Here is a 12,883-nt window from a genome sequence, read left to right as displayed (position 1 = left end):
TGGACTCTTTATTGGTGAAGTACATCGTCTCGTGAGGCACGGACGGAGGTTCTTCATACGTAAGGTTGACGTGCATAGCAACGTCTTCTTGAGCCACGGCCCTTAGGAATTTTTTACGTTGTCGGGCTGAATCTCCACCTTGCGGACCACCCAGTATGGTGGTTACAACGTGGAGCTGTGGATTGGTGACAGCAGTTGCTGTGGCTCGGTCGCCAGTAGCAGTTGCTCCTCCTCCTTTGCTAGAGAGTGGTTTGCTTAAGGTGGGGCCCGCAACGCTAATCATACGCAACACGAACTCTTTTAGCTCACCCCGTTGGATCAAAGCCTCGATTCGCCTTTTGAGATTGTGGCACTCGGAGGTCAGGTGACCGTATTCCTGATGGAACTCGCAATATCTAGACCGGTCGCGAGTCGCGGGGTCTTATTTCATTGGAGCCGGGGCGATGAACTTGTCACGCGCCAAAGCCAGGATTTGATCTGGCGTCGTGTTCAACGGTGTGAACGATGAGTAGCCTTTGAATTCTTCCGCGAATCGCGGTTTCTGCGGTATCGGAGGTTGGCTATTAGAAGTTTGACCCCCTCTGTTTTTCCTTTTACGGGAGTTGCCTTGCTCGTTGCCAGGTTCGTCTCGATGGTGAGAGCTTTGATTATTGCCCTTGCGGCTATCGAGGTAATCTTCAACTCCCATGAAGGTCTTGGCTCGAGTCATTAACTCGGCCATGGTAGAAGGGACACGGCCGACGATGGACTTGAGGAAGTCACTTGTGCGCAAGCCTTCAATGATGGCAGTGATTGCGTCTTTGTCGTCAAAGCGGATGACCTTATTCGATTCTTCAGTGAATCGGGCGAGGTATCGTCTAAGAGACTCGCCATTCTCTTGCCTGATTGCCCACAGGTACATCTTGGTCTTCTTTTGGACCATAGATGTAGCGAAGCGTGCTAGGAACATGTCCTTCAGGTCTTTGAAGGATGGGATGCTTCCCGGCCTTAAGTTCTTAAACCACTCAAAGCCGGGTCCGGCGAGGGTAAGACTAAAAGCTTGGCACATGGCACCGGGAGTGACACCCTGCATCGTCATCCAGGTTTCATAATGTTGGATATGGTAAGCGGGATCCGCTTTTCCATCATAGGGAGCGAGGTTCGGGAGTTTGAAATTTCCCGTACATACCTCGGCCAATATCTGAGCCGTGAAAGGCGAGGAATTCATCTCAACAACCACATAGGCACTTCCACCTACTCCATGTTCTCGTAGATCTCATACTTCATTTGGAAGATTGTGGATCATTGTGATCACATCGAGACCGGTAGTCGGAGTAACTCCCTGTTCCGGAAGAGTCACCTGTCGCCTTTCATTTGACCATTGACCCGTGCGGCGGTTCCCGTTAGTTGGGGCTGCTATGGGGATGTTTGGCCGAGAGCTTAGTCGCTCTCTTAGGTCATCGCCGCGCTTGTTGCGTTGGGCAGTAAGATGATCCCTAAGATCCGGGCTTGCTGCACGGAGGCGCAGGCTACGTCTAAGACGGCGCTCTCTTCGCGTGCCCTGACTTTCCGCAACATTCTCCCTTTGACCAAGTCGGTCATGGGCCGAACATCGGGAGCTCCCTGCTTGGGAGGCCGCAAGTGAAGGATCCGAAGGACCGGCTTCATTCACAGCGGGAAGTTCCCCGTCCTTTGTGAGAGAAGTCTCGATATCCTTCGAATCATCAGCACCCTCATAATTTGGGTCGCGGTCGCGACTTTCCTCATTGAGGTTCTCGGGATCTCCATCGGGGATCACCGCGTTATGCGCGGGTTGCTTCGCAGCCAGTCGGCTGTGGTACCTCGCGTTCTTCGCCTTTAGTTGGCGGATATTCTCCTCCAACTCCATGATGCGGTCGTCCCTGCTATCTGGAGATGGAGATGGTGAACGGGTCGAGCTCTCTTCATGGAGCGACTCTTCGTCACCATGCACTTAGGAGCGCAAGAAATATTTTTTGGTCCCAGTGAAGTCATCGGGGTTGTTAACGCCCTCAGAACATACGGGTGGCTGACTACTCATCTTTTCTCAAGTCTGAGAAAGTCGAGTTTTCATAAGAAAAAAAGAAGATAGATAGAAGGGATTTCGGGCTGAACAGGTCGGGAAGTCCCCTCCTTCTAGCGCCAAAATGTTGTCACACGAAAATGAACAACGATTATATACCTCGGGCGGTCGATCCAAGGCCGGACCAAGTGATCGCACCCGGGCCAAAAGTGTGAACTCGAAAGTCTCAAGCTAGGCTTTCTCCGATCAACCCGCCTCTCAGAGGAGAGAAGGGGTGAGGAGGGGGAGTGACTGTGCCTTTTGTGTCGGCTGCCTACATACCCATGTGTGGGATCAGGTCAGAACGTAGTTCAGGGCGTATGTAACGCAGTGCGAGGCGCGGAGCTTGGAGGGTGTGCTCGACAGAGGAGACGGAGCGCGGAGGAGTCCTCGGCGACGTCTCAGAACTCTGGATTCTAGTGACCCGAGATAGAATGTGTGTTTTCACTCTTTTGGAGACGCGGGAGACTCTAAGTCAAGAGTTCCTTGTTGTGGTGGAGATTTCGGACGCGTAGGCGATTTCCAGTCGGAAATGCAGGACGCGTAGGCGATTTCTTGTCAAAAATAGTGGACGCGTCTAGTGTGCTAGACACGTAGGCGATTTTCATTCGAAAACTGCCAGAGCACTCATGGGCTCGGGATTAGTCGTTCGACCAAGAGAGGCGGCGCTTGGGAGTCCTCGGGAGCGCTTCAGAATCTCTGAGAATGAGAAATCGAGGAGAATCCACTTCAGACCAAGGATGGCATCCAGAGAAGCAGAGTGAAGTCTCAAGTTTGTTGAGAATGAATGGGATGGCTTTTCCCTCAATGAGAGGGGGTATTTATAGTAGTTGGAGAGGCCTAGGAGGCTTTTATTTCGTCCATGTGGGACTAGAGAGCACGCTCCCCTCGAGGTGGAGCGCGCCCCGCCAAGAAGTGGAGTGCGGCGCGCGGGCCGTGAGCGGTGGCGCGGCGCGCCTCAGACTGGCACGGCACGCCATGCGCGCGCGGTGTGCTTGGTGGCGCGGCGCGCGCTTGACTAGCGCTTCGCGTCCATGGCTGGCGCGGCGCACGGCATGCTACGTGTGCGCGCCCCGTCTTGTGGGACTCTTGTGGGCCTTAGTGGTCTTCGTTTATCCGGCCCGTTGGGCGTTCGAGACTTGAGATTTTTGTGAGTTGCGTGGAACGTAAAGTCCATACTTGAGGCATCGAGGTCAACACAAGGATTTGTTAATCGACTCATGGACACAATGACTCGACTCGAGGGGCGAGGCTCAACTCGAGGAGAGTGACTCGACTCGAGGAGGCTGAAAGTTTCTACATGAGGGCTTGCTAGCGACTCGTGATGGAAGGCTTGCCACTCTTCAGGACCTCCGCCTGACCATCAGCCCTTTGAGCGGCGTGTCTTCTCGGCAAATGGGGTTTTCCGAAAACGACCGATAACATATATAAAATTACTATTATACCCTTCTAGCTGTTATTTCCTCAACTCATTTGTCGCTTGTGAATAAGTTAGAAACAATGTATTGACGAGGAGCTAACAAGTCACATTGATTCATCCAAAAGAAGTCATGACTCAATTTGGACAATGGACAGTTCATTTATTCACATTCCAGGGAACAAAGCATGAGGGGATATACATTGCATTTCAGCAATCTTGTACATGAATTCCATATCTATGAGATCTTAACAAAATTTCTCATGACATCTTCATAACTTAGTACTTCACCAATAGGTCCTGTTCAGAATCACATAGTGAATCCGAACTCTGACTTTCTCAAATGAGAATACGTAAGCTATGAAATGACATGTCTAATTTCAGAATTGAGGTAAGCATGATGCAATTCGTACGTAGTGAGTTCGAGACATAAGAGGTTAAATGGTTTGTTCTTATTCTGTCTCTAGAAGTGCACTAGACAATTCAGTACCTTTAGAAGATACCTAGAAGAACTATAGAGTCTCCAACTCTCTATGTCCCATAACAAGACATCATAGATTCTTCTAATAATCGCACTGAGATCAATAGTTCTTGTGTCCTTAGATTGCGAATATATTGTTTTAAGCAAACCACGAAGAGTTTGTTCATGCAAATCTACATTTGTTTCTTCATATGTTGTTAGGTTTGTTTGAGGACTAAAGACTATAGATTATCATAAAGCTTCAAACAGACAATGAAGAAAGAATGAATGTTTCAACTTTTATTAATGATTCAGCAGTTACAAGCAAGAGTATTCGTGAGACTTTATTACATCAAATGTATATAAGTAAAAGCTACTACTCTTCTTGTTGGCACCATTGACGACACGGGGATCCAAACAATAAACAATATGATCTTCAAAGTGGTGACACAGTGATTGAGACAGTTGGAGGAGGTGATTTTTGTGGTTTTACTTGGGTTGTCGTGAGAGAGATCCGGAGATTACTTTGGCCGTCGTGATTTTTTGAAGTTTTAGTTAGGGTGTTGTGAGAGTGAGACGAGAAGAGAGAGAAATAAAAGAAAATGTTGGGCAAAATAAAATAAATGAAGTAAAAGAGTATTTCAGAAAAACTATAATAATGTACAATACCAATTAAAAATAGAATTGGGTTTAATTTTACTGCCACAAGTTCCAACATTATTACAAGTTACAACTATAAGTGATGTGATGTTCTCGTGACTTTAAGATCTTATTGAGAATATTACGAATTTCTAACATATAGCAAACTACTACTCAAATAAATTCAACGTTATAGGCTCCTAAAAATCAGAAAACCAAACTATAGGATCATTGGACTAAGCCCTGCCACACTTTGGAAATTTTCAACTAATTTTGTTGGCTCAAAGAAGAATTTATGTAAGATGTTGGCGATGCATTAAAAGGAGTTGGCAGCCACATACAAAAGACGTGGGTTCTATCAAATTGTAGTTGGTTGGGTTAGGTGACACATATTCATGTCTCTTGATCGTTTCAAACAATATTTATCTCACGCCTTTGTTTTCACGAGCAAATCACGGTCCATTATATCGCACTAGTCAAATTCATCTCTCATGTAATTTTTCTTAAACTGCTATAAAGCCTCTTAGGCCTATTTCATCTTATTTATTTCCTATTCCAGCAAAAAAAAAAAAAATCTATTTCTTTTTCTAGGATTTATAAATTTTATGGTAAAAAAAGAAACAAAAATCAAAACTAAAAAATGTGTAAATAATTTTTTGAAGGGGCACTGCAATTTAGATTAAGGGGATTAAAATGAAATAAAAAATTGTAAATAGTTTTTTGAAGGGGCTATCTCATAAACTGACCTACGGCATCGCGTGGGCAATCGGCTCGTGTGTGTGTGTATTTGTGTGTGTGTATATATAAAAGAAGATAAGTTATTGAAAGAAAAATATAGAGATATGTCTAAAAATATTTAGATTTGAAATAAATGTATTTAAAAAAATTTGGAGATATTTTATCTTTTTGAGAAAAAAAAATCGGTATGGATGAATACTAATTGCATATAGGGTCCATTATTTAAAAAAAAATCTAAAAAAAAAAACAATGAACATTGTTTTATGAGTAGAGAGTTCTTCCTTAACAATAAGGTAGACTACTAACTCAAGTCTACAGTTTATTTTGAAGTGACAAGACCAAAATATCATTGAAAAGATAAAATTAACTCAGCCTGCCACAAAAATACTTGATGCATCTCAATTTAATTTAAAAAAAAAAATACTTCTAGATTTCTCCAATGAATAACTCATCATCATTTCCTATCATGTAGACGCAAACTATTTAAAGACCCATATATATTTAAACTTTTCATTATTTCATACCAATCTTCTCCATTTTCACAAACTAGCCTCGTTCTGTAAGGGAAACGAAATAACCTAAAATACAACTCAAGTTTTTTTTTTTTTTAATTTTGTTGTTTTTTTTTTGTTGACTATAATAGTTTAAATTATATAAATATAATATAGATAATATAAATAGTCCATTAACATTAATATACATCAAAGATCCGCAGCAAAACGCATAGTATAATACTTTAACTATATGACTAGGTAACCCGAAATGTCACGCGCATTAAACAAATTGTTTATTTTGCCATTTCTTTGCTGGAATCGAGAGGACCAGAACTATGAAAAGGTGGAGCCGATATGTCACGATCTCTAAAGAGTTTTACCAAAGTCAACAAAAAGAAAGAGGTGTGAATTCCTTGACACTTAAACTATGAAAGAGATTGACTTGATACGCCATGGCCTCTACGAACCTTAGAAATGACGATAGAAAACATGGGAGATGATCGTTGGTCTTGATTTTCTCTTCATCGGAAAGTTGATTTTCTTATATTAATTTGTCACTTAAATTGATGAAAAAGTAGGTTATTAGTATATCGATTATCTCTGATAAATAATAATAATAAAAAAATTCAATTTATATTACTTTTTAATCAACGTTTATATATCCATCAATTTTATAATCTCAATTTATTCAAAAGTTGATTTTTCATCAAATTTTAAACTTATACTTCACGGGTTTTAATAAATTACTTACGTAGATGACAATAAGACAAAATTTATTCACTCTCTTATTGACACGTGGGTTTCTATGATTTATTTTGTCGATGACTCAGGTAGTGAACGTTATTTCGTTGCGTTGTTTGCGCAGATTTGCCTTAACTGAACGGCTTAATTAATTCCAATGGAGAAGAGAAGAGGGATCTAAGCTAACTTGTACCTACAATTATGCCCATCACGTAAATTTAAGAAAAAGTTGATACAAAGTACAAGAAAGTCAAGGCAAACTTGCGAATAATTAAGTTGTCAAAATTGACTTCTCCACGACATGGACCTCACAGCAACATCAAATAACGCGTGCTACGGTCCATTTCTATTTATTTTTATTCTGGAAGATCAGTTTTTTTTTTTTTTAAATAGAACGAACATCAATTTTTTTTTTTAATCCAAGGAAGATCATTTTATTTGATTCCAAGTTGGGAGTGGACATGTCACATGTATGTATATGTCAATGGAATTCGAGAGAGAAAATCGTAAAAGAGAATTTGAGAGAGAATCGGAAAAGAGAGAGTATTCCGATATTCAGATAATATATTTCTATTTGTTATTTGATGAATTGAGATTTACATATTTATATTATTGCTATATACATAAATTAGACTATATACAAATGAGTAATAAATAACGTAGGAAATATGAAGATTTCACTACATAGGAACCGTGACAAGTAATAAATACAATACTAGTCCCAAGATTGGTGGAGATTCCGAGGACGTGCCAACCTAGATTAACTGGCAGGGAAGACGAGTTGTAGTAGATGAGTCGAGCTGGGAAGACGGGCTGAATTTCAACACTCCACCTCAAGGTTGACGGTAAATATTGAGAAGATCAAGCTTGTTACACAACGCGGAGAAACTAGCGCGATGAAAAGACTTTGTGAAGATGTCTGTCGCTTGATGACAAGTCAGAACATACTCCATTTCAATAACCTTTGACTCTATCTTTTCACTGATGAAGTGGCGATCAATCCTGATATGCTTAATCCAGTCATGATGAATTGGGTTCTTTGCAATACTTAGGGTGTTGTCACATATGAACTTAATAAGACCCTCAAGCTTGATTTTAAGGTCGTCCATTATCATTTTCAACCACAAGCCTTCACACACTCTGTTGGCTAATGACCTGAGTTAGGCTTCGGCACTTCTTCGAGCAACCGCAGTTTGCTTCTTGCTTCGTCAGGTGACGAGATTACCTCACACATAGATAACCATGCCCGATGTAGATTTTGATCAGATACAGACCATGTCTTGTCTGCATCTGTGAAGACTTCAATTCCTTGGCTACTTCTTTTTCTGAGCCGCAGACCTGTTCCTGGACCAGATTTGAGATATTGGAGACTTCTCATGACGCTTCTATGTGAACATTTGATGGGTTGCTTATAAGTCTGTTGACCATACTCACTGAGAATCCGATGTCAAGTCGGGTGTGAGTGAGGTAGATGAATTTTCTCACGAGTTGCAGGAATCTTTTTTTGTCGATGGCGACTTTAGTGGTACGAGCTGCAAGTTTGATGTTCGGATCCATGGGAGTATTAGTTGGTTTGTAGTCGAGCATGCTAGTTTCTTTGAGAAAATCGAGAGTGTATTTCCGCTGAGATACAAAGATACTCTTCTCAGAGCCAGATACCTCCATTATCAGAAAATATTGCGAGGTTCCAAGATCCTTGATGACAAACTCGGATGATATGATTTGCTTCAATATTGCTATTTCTTCGAGATCGTCTCCAGTTATGACTATGTCATCAAGATATACCCTCATAATAAAATGTTGACCTCTGGCTGAGATCTTAGAGAAGAGCGTATGATCTGCTAGGCTTTGCAAGTAGTTGCATCATTTGAGCATGTGAGTGAACTTCTCGAACCAAGCTCGAGGAGATTGCTTCAGTCCATATATTCACTTTTTGAGTTTTAATAATTTTTTGGCAGCTTCATTGTTTTCGAAGCCCGATGGAATTTGCATGCACAATTATTCTTCCACTTCACCATTTAGGAAAGCATTCTTCACATTGAAATGGAGGAGTGGCCAATCTAAGTTGGCCGCAAGAGAGAGAAGAACTCTTATGGTTTTGAATTTTGCCACCGGTGCAAACGATTCTTGATAATCAATGCCATAAGCCTGAGTGTACCCTTGGCGACGAGTTGAGCTTTGAACCTCTCCACGGTGCCATCCGGATTATGTTTGATGGTGAACAGTCATCTGCATCTGATAGTTCATTTTTGAGGTGGCAGCTTGTTGATTTTGCAAGTGACATTTTGTTCGAGGGTTTAAATTTCAGCATGAGTTGCAACTCGCCAAGCTAGAATCTGGAGAGCTTCTTTGATGGAGCTTGGCACTTCTTCCTGGTCTATATTTTTCACATAGGCTTGATAGCTCGCTGAGAGATTTCTGTAGTACACATAATCTGTTGTCAATGGTGCCTACAAGAAGAGTAGTAGTCTCTATTTATGTACACTTGATGTAATCTCACGAAGACTCTTGCTTGTAACTGCTGAATAATTAACAAAAGTTGAAACATCATTCATTCTTCCTTATCTGTTTGAAGCTTTATGATTAACTATAGTCTTTAGTCCTTAAACAAACCTAACAACAAATGAAGAGTCAAATATAGATTTGCATGGACAAACTCTTCATGGTTTGCTTAAAACAGTATATTCCCAATCTAAGGGTCAAAGGGATATTGATCTCAGTATGATTGTCAGGAGAATATATGATGTCTGATTATAGGACATTGAGAGTTGGAGACTCTATAGTTCTTCTTAGGTATCTTATGAAGGTACTGAATTGACCAGTGCACTTCTAGAGACAGAATAAGAACAAATTATTTAACCTCTTATGTCTCGAAGTCACTATGTATGAATTGCATCGTGCTTACCTTAATCCTGAAATGAGACATGTAATTTCATAGCTTACGTACTCTCATTTGAGAAAGTCAGAGTTCTAGATTCACTATGTGATATAGACAAGACATATTGGTGAAGTACTAAGTTATGAAGATGTCATGAGTAACTTTGTGAAGATCTCGTAGATATGGAATTCATGTACATGATTGCTGAAATGCAATGTATATCATCTCATGTTTTTTTTTCCTTGGAATGTGAATAAATGAACTGGCCAGTGTCCAAATTGAGTCATGACTCTTTTGGATGAATCAATATGACTTGTTAGCTCCTCGTCAATACATTGCTTCTAACTTATTCACAAACGGCAAAGGAGTTGAGGAAATAACAGCTAGAATGGTAAAATGGTAATTTTGTAAATTCCATCTAGTTGATGATATTCATGAAGGGTAAAAATAGATAATATTCAATGGATTCACTCATTACAATTAAGTAGAATTCTTGAGTAGAAAATATATTCATTTGAACTGAGAGATTTTCAGTGTCAACTCTTTAGTGGAGTCAGTTGACATTAAGCTAGAACATGGAAAAGGTTTGTGAACTTTTGAGTCCAAGTATGCTAGCTCAAGCTTTGTTCATTTGGATTCATGAGGTCACTACCACAAGTCATTAGAGTAATATTAGTTAAACTAGAAGCTAAGTCAAAACAAGAACTAGACAAGTTTTACAAAAATTGTCTAAAGGGTAATTTTGTCCTTTTGAACATAGGATGGTATGAGTATCAATAAATACGTTTTTTGACATTGTCATACGATGAAATGAATTCATGTCACTCGGCCACATTGAGAGAATTGGGCCTTGAGGATTGAATTTCATTTCATGGAATTTTATTTGAAAATTCTTAATGGGTTTTTCTTATGGTGTGATGAACAAATGAAGAAACATCTAGAACACTACTACAAATTAACATATTGGGTGCGGAAGGGTATTAGGTGCGACATGTCGCACCTAATAGTCGCACCTAAACCCATATCATGTCGCACCGGATACTCATCCGGATGACTAAAATTTCGCTAATGTTTAGTGTTATTCGGTGCGACAATGTCGCACCTAATATGAAGTTGTCGCACCTAATACATTTAGGTGCGACAAATGTCGCACCCAATAGGTTTTAAATTTAACGTTGTTAGCGAATCTCGCCGATTTTTTTTTGGATCTGGGATTTCATATTGGGTGCGACAATGTCGCACCCAATAGGTTTAGGGTTTTAAACCCGACCTTTCTCTTTTTTTCACACATTCACTCACTCTATCTCTCTCTCACCGTCTCACTCTGTCTCTCTCTCTCAGCCAGCCCCCGCCGCCGTCCTTCCCCGCTCCGCCGCTGCCGGCCCTCCCTGGTAAGTCCCCCTCTCTCTCTCTCTCTCTATCTCACCGGCCGTCTCTCACTCTCTCTCTCTCTCACCGTCTCACTATGTCTCTCTCTCTCAGCCAGCCCCCGCCGCCATCCCTCCCTGCTCTGCCGCTGCCGGCCCATTCTGGTACGTCCCCATCTCTCTCTCTCTCTGTCTAACCGGCTGTCTCTCACTCTCTCTCTCTCTCACCGTCTCACTCTGTCTCTCTCTCTCTCTCTCTCTCTCTCTCTCTCTCTCTCTCAGCCAGCCCCCGCCGACGTCCCTATCCGCTCTGCCGCTGTCGGCCCTCCCTGGTACGTCCCCCTCTATTTCTCTCTCTCTCTCTGTCTCACCGGCCGTCTCTCATTCTGTCTCTCTCTCCCAGCCTGCCTCGCCGCCGCCTGGACCAGTCCCGCCCCGCCGCCTGGACCAGCCCCCCGCCCCGCCGCCTAGATCAGCATCCCCGCCTCTCTATTTCTGATTTTGTAATTTTTTTTTAATTAAAATAACATATTCGGTGCGACAATGTCGCACCTGAAAGTGTCGCACCTAAAGGTATGGTTATTAGGTGCGACATGTCGCACCTAATGCCTTTAGCGACGGACTTTTAGGTGCGACATTGTCGCACCTAATAAACTATTAGGTGCGACATATGAGGTATTTGGTGCGACAATCGTCGCACCGGATGACGTTTTTTGTCCTAGTGGAAGCACCTTCTAGAAGCCCAAACCGTCCAAACAAAGAGGAGAAAGGGAGTTTATTTTGTGCATTGATATATGAAGATACTTGGCAAAAGAAAAAGAGGAAGCAAATTTCCTCTAGAAGGAAATGATATGGGCGGCCAAAGAGGGAGCAAGCAAAAGAGGAAACAAATCCATGTGGAATGAAAGGCATGCCTTGGACGTGCAAAAAGGAAAAGTGGAAACCAAATATTTGGTCATGAATATGTGATATTCAATAGAGAAGAGGAAACTACATTTTGAAGGTAATCCTCCTCTTATAATACCCCACCTCATTCACAACTCACAACACACAATTTTAGAAATTGAGAGCTTTTCTCTCTAGACTTGTTTGCCACCCATCTCTCTCTCTCTGTCTCTCTCTCTCTCTCTAACCCTTCTTGTTCTTTTGTTTTGGCACCAAGGTCTTCATTAAACCTAGCATTTGTTTTAGCTCTTTGGCTCAAAGACTTGTTCTTGAGTCATCGTATTTAAAAGTGCCCACACACTAAATCCAACCATTCTCTTAAGACTCTAGTGGTAGAAACTTTCGTGGTTGCTCACGGGTTCAAGAAGACTAGTGCGAGAGGCGAGTTGCATGGGGAGACAAATGTTTCAACCTTCCTAAGGCTTCTCAACGTTCAAGCTCCATTCGAGGTTAGTACCGAGTAAAAACTAAATGTAGTTTTAAAATTTTAAATTATATGTTCATGTGCTTTGTCTAGGTTGTAAAAACGTTTTACGTGTTTTAAAGAAATTTTTTATATTCCGCCACTTGCTAGAAGCGATAAATCTTTTCTTAATCCTAGATCTATTCCAACATAATCTTCAATCTTGTATGGACCGCATGATCGAGTAGGTTTTCTTAAGGCGATAGGTAAGTTTGAGGGGGACGCGATGTTATGTTGTTCATTGTTTTCGATCTCCATGATGGGAGAGACTTCATGGATGTGAGCTTGTGTCGGACTTTAAGTGAGGTTTGGGCCACAAGGAACTTTCGAGTTAAAGTCTGAGAGTTCCGAGCTTGGAGGGTTGGACGTGAGAGCAGTGTTTGGAAGGCTCGGAAATGTTTGGGGTGAGCTCGGAGCCAAGCTGAAGTCTGGATTGTTGATCAGCCAATTCGGCGAGTCATAATTATTGTTCTCCCCCGACGACCAAGATTTGTGAAATAAGGGCTCAGCTCGTTGAAGATAACATCCATGAATACTATGAATTTTCTAGATGTGGGTTCATAACATTTATATCTCTTATGAGTTGCTGAGTAGCCAAGGAAGATGCACTTCATTTATTTGGGCTCGAGTTTTCCTTGATTGTGTGTGTGGGAAAATACAGAACATCTAAACACTTTTGGTT

Source organism: Urtica dioica, chromosome 3, assembly GCF_054948205.1.
Source record: "Urtica dioica subsp. dioica isolate 48M chromosome 3, U.dioica_male_clone48M_v1_H2, whole genome shotgun sequence".
In the NCBI taxonomy this organism is placed as follows: Eukaryota; Viridiplantae; Streptophyta; class Magnoliopsida; order Rosales; family Urticaceae; genus Urtica; species Urtica dioica.
Note: the sequence above shows the minus strand (reverse complement) of the source record.